Here is a 9,387-nt window from a genome sequence, read left to right on the forward strand (position 1 = left end):
GCAACAAAATACTCAAAATGCTCAAAATGCATAGAATGACCAAGATGCACACTATGCCTAACTAATCTATGAAAGGTTCTATCTATTTCAGGATCAAAGTGTTATAAATCACCTGGATTGCCCTAGTCATGCACTATATGCAGCAAATAATGTGTTTCTCAACAAGCACCTAACAAGGGGGTAAAACTATAGCTATACTCAAACAATATCAAAATGAGCTGAAATTTTGTGAGGAACACCCTAAAATCATGAAAAGATAGCACAAAATATTTCAAACAAAATTTCAAAGTCTAACTATGAAAACTACCTAAGCAAAGTTTAGAAAAATAGGACAATAATACTTAAAAAATAAAAAAAAACTTAGTAAACGACTGATTTTTGGAGTTTGGGAGTCCCCAAAAAGCTTTTGCTGGTTGCCATAATATGGGAATTTTTTTCCTACCCCAAATGCATATATAATAGTAGTTATTCTGATACCCGGAGCAAAAGTTATGACCGTTTGAAGTTTTACTAAACACAAGTTCTCAAATTTTTTTGAATCTCTCAAATCTAGCCACACCAAGTGTTCCTGGTATTTTCACACAAAATATGAATTAAAAGAACCTACCACGCAAAAATTCAGCCAAAAATAACAACCCTCACTATCAAAACAAAAATCGCCAATTAAATTGTAAACAGTCGTCGCTAATGTAATGTTGTGTGAACAGTAACACAAAATCAGTCTCTAATTTTGTCGATAAGTACTATTCACAGCAAAACATAAAACTGAAACAGGGGAAACGCTGAACAAGGGGTACTACTAAATTGCAAAATAGGACATCAAATAAAACAGAACAATGCACTAACACAACATACTAATACCACACTAACACGACACAAACACACTAAACAAAAGAAGTAAACGTAAAACAACTAAACATAAAACACAAATCACTAGCTATTATGAACCTTTGGACCACTGCTCCCCGGAAACGGCGCCAAATTTGATCGAGGTCGTACCCGAATCAAATAAACATTAAAAATGAAGTATCTAGGAAGTGATCCTAGGTCGTCTCCCAACGAGGAATGGTCAACCAAACGTTCATAATAGATAGTAATAAAACAGTAATGAATTGGGGGGGGGGGTTGTTTTTTTTTTTTTTTGTAAATTAAACAGCGAGTAAAATTGAATTAGAAAATATCAGAATTAAAACACGTTGTTTCCCCTTGATTCACAAGCAAGTCTCTTATCCTAGGTTACGAGAAATTATCCTTTATCAGTTCAACCACTTAATCCAACCCTAAATTAAATTACTAAGCGAAATTTAACATAAGGCATTCATTATGTGATTAAGCAACACATACACCAATTAATCATGAACGATCATTAAGCATGAACGTAAATTAAGCGTAGAGACAATTAATCAAGCACTTAGCATGCAAGGATCAATAGCAACAAATACAGAATAATTGGTGAAGAGGAGAAACTGATCAGATTTTAATGGTAATAATAGAACCTCAAAGAGAGTTGTGCTTGATCCTCAAGAGAAAATAATGCTGGAGGCTTAGCCTTCCATTAATCAGTAGAAAACGAAGAAAACTAGAATTATACTTCCAAAACGAAAAAGAGATTAAAACGAATTGAGAGTAGCACTCTAAAACTAAAACAAAAAAAAAAAGAGACAAAGCCCCTAAAACTAGAACCTTGGTGCTATTATATAGTTCTTAGCCCCAAAGCTTACAAATCTGTTTTAAGTCCATGCCCATAAATAAAATAAAATCTAGATAAGATAAAATAAGACAAAATCTAGATGAAATAAAATCTAGATAAGATAAGATAAGATAAGATCTAGATGAAATAATATCTAGATGAGATAAAATCTAGATAAGATAAGATTTGGTAGAATAAAATAGTCTGCTCTCTTCAAGTCTAAGCCCAATTCGGGATTCAAGCCCAATTCTTATAATTCTCCTGAAATTAAATTAAAAACACAAAATTAGTCCAATAGGCCCAAATGATAAAACTGCATAATTAATTTGACAATTAAGGCTAATCAGTAATTAAAATGGTGACAAAAAAGGTTAAGAAATATGAGAAAATGATGACACATCACGAAGCAAACAACATATTTTTGTGATTTTGATTCAACAACTTTAAAAGTTTGGTGCACCTTCATAACATACTGTTGCAGTGCATTTTTTTACTGCATTTTTGCTTTCAAATTCCATGCCAACAAATAATTCTTGGCCAATATTGAAGGTTGATCCCATATCGAAACCACAAATGTCTTCTTCATCTGGATGACTCCAATTAATATTACTATAATAAGAAGCAGATTCCCAAAATGCAGTCCCACTTCCACCTGCAAATAAATCTTATATATACGGTTTTTTCTCAAAAGTATTTATGAATTAGATATAAGATTAAAATATTATAACATTACAATATTATTTAATTAAATATACCTTCTTCATCTGTGTCAGATATATCATCGATATCTTCCTCCTCATCCAACGAGTCCTTAACATATGAATTAGATATCATGTAATCATCATCGTCGGAATCATCATCTAAATTTATTGCAAATCTTTGAACTTTTGATTCATTGCCAACTATATTATTCCCACATGATAATAGTGAATTTGCCACATTCAACGCAGAAGCACCGACAACATCTACTTCAACACACAATTCAATGACACCCATTTCTTGTTGTTGTTGAAAACTTTCAATCATTGTTTAAACATCTTCATTGTCACAAATTTGCAATGCAATATATTTACTTGTAACTAAAAATCGACAAGTCATAGTAAATATACTTTCATTTTTATCTAATTTACCTTATCACGAATTCTTTTTTTTAACCCATCAAAAGTTACACCACATTTAATTTGAATAGCCTTTTTAGGGCCTTCAAATCTAATGTCGTCGTCACTTTGAAATATTCTTCCATTCAAATAAACCAGAACAATAATCGAAGAACTCATTTTTATAATAAAACCTACAAAATAAATCAATAATGTCATCAATAATTTTCATTAACTATAATAACATAAAAAAATAATACAAATTAATAGAAAATTAATAAATATATTACCGATTTTCACCCGACAGAAGAAATATCAACAAAGCTGTAATATAGAGAGAAAGAAAATTGGAGAGATGAGGAAATGTACCAAAGAAAGAAAATTGGAGAGATGCAGAAATGTAGCAGAAAGTGTGTCTCGTTTATATAGGCATGTATTGCGCCGGTAGTACTGGCACAATACATTGTACTTAGGTAATTTGAGCAAAGGATTGCTCCAACTAACATGTCACAACACCTTTACAGCTGGTCACGCGCTGTCCAAAGCAGTCAACATGGCCATTGCCTATCCAAAAGTGGTTGCGCCACTGTATGTGTAGCAACCCATTGCGCAAAGTTTTTGACACAACAAATCAATGCCACTTGTCAGCTCCCCATTGAATTGCGCCTCTACCTTTGGCGCAATACAAATAAAAACAGACCGCTTGGTAAATAGTTTCAAAACAACCCCCTTTTGGTAAATAGTTTCTAAAAAAGCACCGCCAAGAGAAGCAAATGCTGCCCTCTGTAGTCCGTGGAAAAAGGATACAAAATGAAAAGGGTTTGTTCAAGACAACGGTTGGTTGTGTGAGGGAAGTCAAAAAGTCACCATATTAGGCTTTAATTATCTTTCTTTGTTTAATTATATTTAAGGTTCAATTTGATACGTTAAGGTTTAATTTGTTTTCTTAATTGTTTAAAGTAAAACAATTATATTCTTTATCTGAGGTATATTAAATATTGAAATCAATGAGTATTTTTTATATTAATTGTCAACATAATGTAAAATACGGTTGTTGTATTTTTTTAAATAAATTGTTTGACAATGTAAAAGACTCAATTTGAATAAAATTGATAGAGTTTGAGGATGTTCTTTTGACGTCCACTATAAGCAATCGATTTAAAAACATAATTTTTAATGAAAATGATATAATTGTTTGGTTTTAAATAATTAGATAATCAAATTAAATATTTTAATAATTGACAAAATTAAATTTTAAAATATATTAAGATATCAATTATATAATTAAACGTTGTAGTTTCTAGTTAATTATCTTTCTAGTTTCTAGTTCCTTAGATTAAAGAGTGAATTTTTTTATTTCTCTAAATTAAAAATTGTATCTTAAATCCCTCGAATTAAAAAAATATAAATAAATTATTTTTAGTTTTCCTTGTCAAAATTTGTAATGTTTTAGTCTTTCAAATTCTAGTAAAGGGATAAAAAGAACATTTTTCCTTCAAATTTTATGGACTAGAAAATATAAATTTATTTGAAGGACAAAAAAGCTACACCTTTTATTTAAGAGACATATATATTAGTTACAAATATATTAGTAGCAGGCACAATACATCGTTATATTTTTATATAAGTTTAAATGATTTTATTTTGTGCTTTACAAGTGAGTTTTTATTTTGATCTTTATATATATTTTTAAAATTTTTAAACTTTTGATTTTAGTTTATATAAAATATTTCTCTTTCAAATTCTAAATTAGTGTTTTTTGTCCTTAAGTGCAGAGTGCAGACACTTGCCAAAGAGAGGATTGTCCAACACCTATCATCCTAACAAGAAAGGACCTAAGTCCATTTAGGTACCTAAAGATAAAATTATTTCAATTTTAGATGTGCTTGACAGGAAAAATGAGCCCTTAATCATGGTACATGGACAATGACTTTTCATCTCATGACGCGAGAAAGGTCTATGTTATGAGAACCCTGCCCAAAGAGCGATGGGATAGTTACTTTCGACAAAAATTAGAGAGGTGAGATAATGGGAATAGATAATGTAGGTATGCATTTATTTCAAAAACTTAGTGCATAAAAATACTACTCGCACAAAGGAAAGTATTTAACAATGGACTAAAAGTTTGGATATCAAACCCAAGAAACTAGTTGTATTCCCAACTAGTCAAAATTATTAAACTAAACAATTGGGATAATTAAAAAGAGATTGAAGTATTTTTGTGGTTTTTGATTTAAGTGAAAACAAAATAAACTATCGCAAAGAGAGATTTGAGTGATATTAAAAACGACCAGGAATTACGATTCACTAGCACTAATTTTTCCCTAATCCTAGTTCCTATGAAATTCTTACCACAATTAATTACTGATTTCCAAAGTCAATCAAAAGCCTATGTTCAAGGTCTAATGATATTTTTTTTGCCTTAAACCAATACTCTAATGATCAAAGATATATCAATTTAAGTCATAGGATATAATCAGAACGAAGGACAATCAATTAAGGATTAATTAATCTATCGAATATTACCCAAACAGTTTGATCACACAATTTGGTATAGAACATTATCTATCTAGGTCTACCAAATATACGCAGATGATCACTACAATACATTTGATTAAGCATAAGAATGATTAGTTCCCAAATAAACAATAAAGATAAGGAAGAGAATTAATTAACATAAAATATTGAGAAATTTCATTAAGAATGGACAAAGGGATACAATTTGACAGTTACATCATAACCCTTGAACTAGGGTGACTAGTCGCTCATGATCAAAGCACAACTCAAAAACCTATATGAAATTAGCATATACATACCAACAAGGTGGTAATGATGATCATGATCTGTCTCAACAATATTGTCCTCTCTTCACAACTATCAAAGCCCCTCAAAGTGCTCTAATTCATATATTAGGTAAAAGATATCCAAGATACAAAAAAACGTCCCCTATTTATAGCTTCCTAAAGATATGCACTACGATTGTGCTAAACTCCACCACAATCGAGGTTGAAAACTTGTGAAGCTGAAGCTTTGGGATGTTGTGGAACGACTACAACCCTCATGGTTGTGGACTACGAATGTGGTGACTTTACCATGGCCATCATTGGAAAGCTGACGTAGTTTAGAAGGGGTGTTATCATTTTGTCATGGCCGCACTGCTTATCACAACCTTCATGAACGTACCATGGTCATAGTCAAGTGAGAGAGTCTTCAAATCTTCAACAAATAGGCAATTTCTAACTTTTTCACTCAATTGAATGACTATACTTTTGCAAGACAAAACTAGTGTCCAAACATGGGTTCTACCAAGAAAATGGTACAAAAACTCACTCAAAAAATGGTTTATCACCCATTTTATAGATAATTTTTTTTATTGAAGGATTAAGGCACAATTTACTAAGCATAAGTCAATTGTGTGACAATGGACATCATGTCTTGATGTAGCTCCATGTGGAGCTTGTAGGCTTTGGATCTTCTTCATCAATGGAGTCCTTTGCTTCTTGAAGATCAATGACAGCGGAATGGAGAAGGATGAAAGGTGATTCGAGATGTCATTTCAAGGAGAATATGAGTCAAGAAGAAGCTCACCACCATAGGAAGCCATGGATGAGAGCTTGAAGGTAAGAAAAGATGAATGGAGGGAAAGGGAGAGAAGGATCACGAAATTTTATGCCTCAATGAGGTCTGAACTTTGAAGTGTAATTCTCAAATGATCAAAGTTCAAAAAATGCACACACAAGGCCTCTATTTATAGTCTAAGTGTCACACAAAATTGGAGGGAAATTTGAATTTCTATTCAAATTTCACTTAAATTTGAATTTGAATTTGGGGAGTAAGTGTGCTTAGGTTCAGCCCACTAATCCAAGATCAAGTTCAAGATTCTCGACTAAGTGTGCTTAGGTGTCATGAGGCATGTAAAGCATGAAGAACATGCACAAAGTGTGACTATATAATGTGGCAATGGGATGTAGCAAGAAAATGCTTGCCACCCCCTTAGGATGATCCAAAATTTAATTAGATTGGGCTTCTCCTAATTCAATTAAATTTCTCTCCCAACACACACACATCAAATAGTGCACTTAATGCATGTGAAATTACAAAACTACCCCTAATACAAAACTAGTCTAAGTGCCCTAAAATACAAGGGCTGAAAAATCCTACATTTCTAGGGTACTCTCCCTACACTATGGAGCCCTAAATACAAGGTCCAAAAATAATGAAACCTTAATCTAATATGTACAAAGATAAGTGAGCTCATACTTAGCCCATGAGCCCAAAATCTACCTAAGGCTCATGACAACCCTAGGGCCTTTTCCTGCATCTCCGATCCAATCTTCTGGGAGTTTCCTAGTCATGGCTCTAGTGATGGGTCCCCTCCTTGGGAGGATTGCATCATATCTTCTTCAACAAGAATGATTGTATAGTTAAGAACAAGGATGGATCCTTGTTGTTTATGGCTAAAGGCCAAATATAACATTGTTGTTTTTCATAATGTACGTTAAGTGCTTGATATATAATGCAAGGCAAACTAAATTAAATTACTATTCTTAATAAGTTAATTAATAAAAATGAGTGATTGATTTATGTGTTCTTGTATGTTTAGTTGGTGTTGTACTTATAACAAAATAGGAAACTAAACCTAGTGTAATTTGTAGAAAAGAATCAGTAAGTATAAAGAGTTATCGTATCCGCAAAGAGTATATACAACATAAAGAAATCAACAAACTTTTACACTCATTTGCTGCAACGAGTTGTTAATTCATTGTGGAGAATGCATAGAGTTTAAGTTTTTAGAATAAAAAATGTTTCGCTATATCAAGGCGTTAATTCGCTATGGCAAAACCAAATTAATTTTGGTTTTTCAAACACAATTTTTGAAGCAAAAAATGAATCAAATAGATCAAAATGTTTCTGAGATGAAATCCATAGATTTCTTTATATGCAACTCATTCCTAATCAATCTCCTAGTTCAATGCAACCGAGATCCAAACTACAATGAATAATCCTAATTCCTTTGCAATGAATCTTTGAGTTCCATGTCAAATCTCTAATTTCTTAGGTGACTGATACCTAGAAACTTAGAATAAGATCAATGAATATATGCAAATGCAAGTATTTGATCCATTCCTGGCATCAAAGCCTTGCACAATTTCAATTCATATCTAGGACTTGAACTTGTTTTCATACAATCCAAATCCCTAAAAGCTAGTATTGATCACTCTTAACATGCATTTAAGCATAGAACTGAAATAAGATCACATTAACTATGAGATTTGATAAGAAAACAAAGCTTACATGCTTGAAGTTTATTTCAATCACTCAACAACTATGAATATTAGCTCATTTGGATCATGAAGGATCCAAATAGAACCTCAAAGACCACAATGGAGGAAGAGATAGACGAGAGAGAAGAGAGAAAAAGTGCGAGATTCTATTTATGAATATATCAAATGAACCAAAAGTTGATACAAATATGTTATAAGCTCTTTTAAATAGAGTCGAGATTACATTATTTTTTTATGCCTAAAAAAATTACACTAATGAACTAAGGACTCTGAACTTAATCTTCATACCTCTAGACCTTTATTTGCTGAGGTGAATGTTAAACTTGGGGTGAGTTTCTCTTGATTCCAAGGTATTCGGCTCTTTATATTTGTTGTAGCGAAGTACAACTTCATTGAGGCGAATTCTCAATCAGCTCCCGCTGATCAAGTGTTTTGTTTCGTTGTGGCAAAAACATATCTCATTGTGACGATATCATCTTTACAAATCTTCTATTCTTGATTGATCAAAATTTGCTCTTGCAACATAAAAATTTACACAGAAAAATATCAAAAACTATCTTTTTAAGTTTTCAAAACCATTTTATATAATATATTAACAAAAACCACAATTATGAATAAAAATTCTAAAGAAAAACTAAGATAATTGCACACAAAATAAGGTGTGAAAAGCATTGATTAGTTGATTTTCACGAACACGGGACTTAAGATATATGTGTGAGTTTTAATCGAGTGAGGGGTGTATTTAGAGGAAGCAGAGTGCAATTAGCAAAAATCTTTGTTTTCCAAAGCTTCATAAACGTAGGAAGATTCTCCTTATCTCATTCATTCACCTTTTCCTTCTTCTCAAAGCTTCCTTCTCCTTTCTTTCTTCACTTTTCATTCCTCCTCCCATGAAATTCCTTTAAGCTATGACTTGAGCCCCCTCATGGTTAGTTGTTTTCTCCCTTTTCTTTACCTGAGTCCATCAATGGAAGGTGAGCTCTCTTTCTTGTCTCTTTTCCTTCCTTTGATTTACCCAAGGTGGGTTTTTGTTATAGAACCTCCTACTGAGTGTCATTTGGCTTGTATTCCATGGGCATGGTTGGATGGAATATTTGTTTGGACGAAATCCTTAGTGGAGCTCAAGACCCTCTTCTTCCCTTCGCTTCTTCAAAACCTAACTTGGGGGGAAAGCTTATAAGGTAAGGGAAGCTCACCCTTTTTCCTTGCTTTATAATGGTCATGAACTGTTTGGTTTGAATCTTGTGTTCTTTTGTTGGCGTTTAGTGATTAGATGCTCAAGGGTTAATTATTGATATTTTATTGAGTTTGGATG

Source organism: Glycine max, chromosome 17 (assembly GCF_000004515.6).
Source record: "Glycine max cultivar Williams 82 chromosome 17, Glycine_max_v4.0, whole genome shotgun sequence".
Lineage (NCBI taxonomy): Eukaryota > Viridiplantae > Streptophyta > Magnoliopsida > Fabales > Fabaceae > Glycine > Glycine max.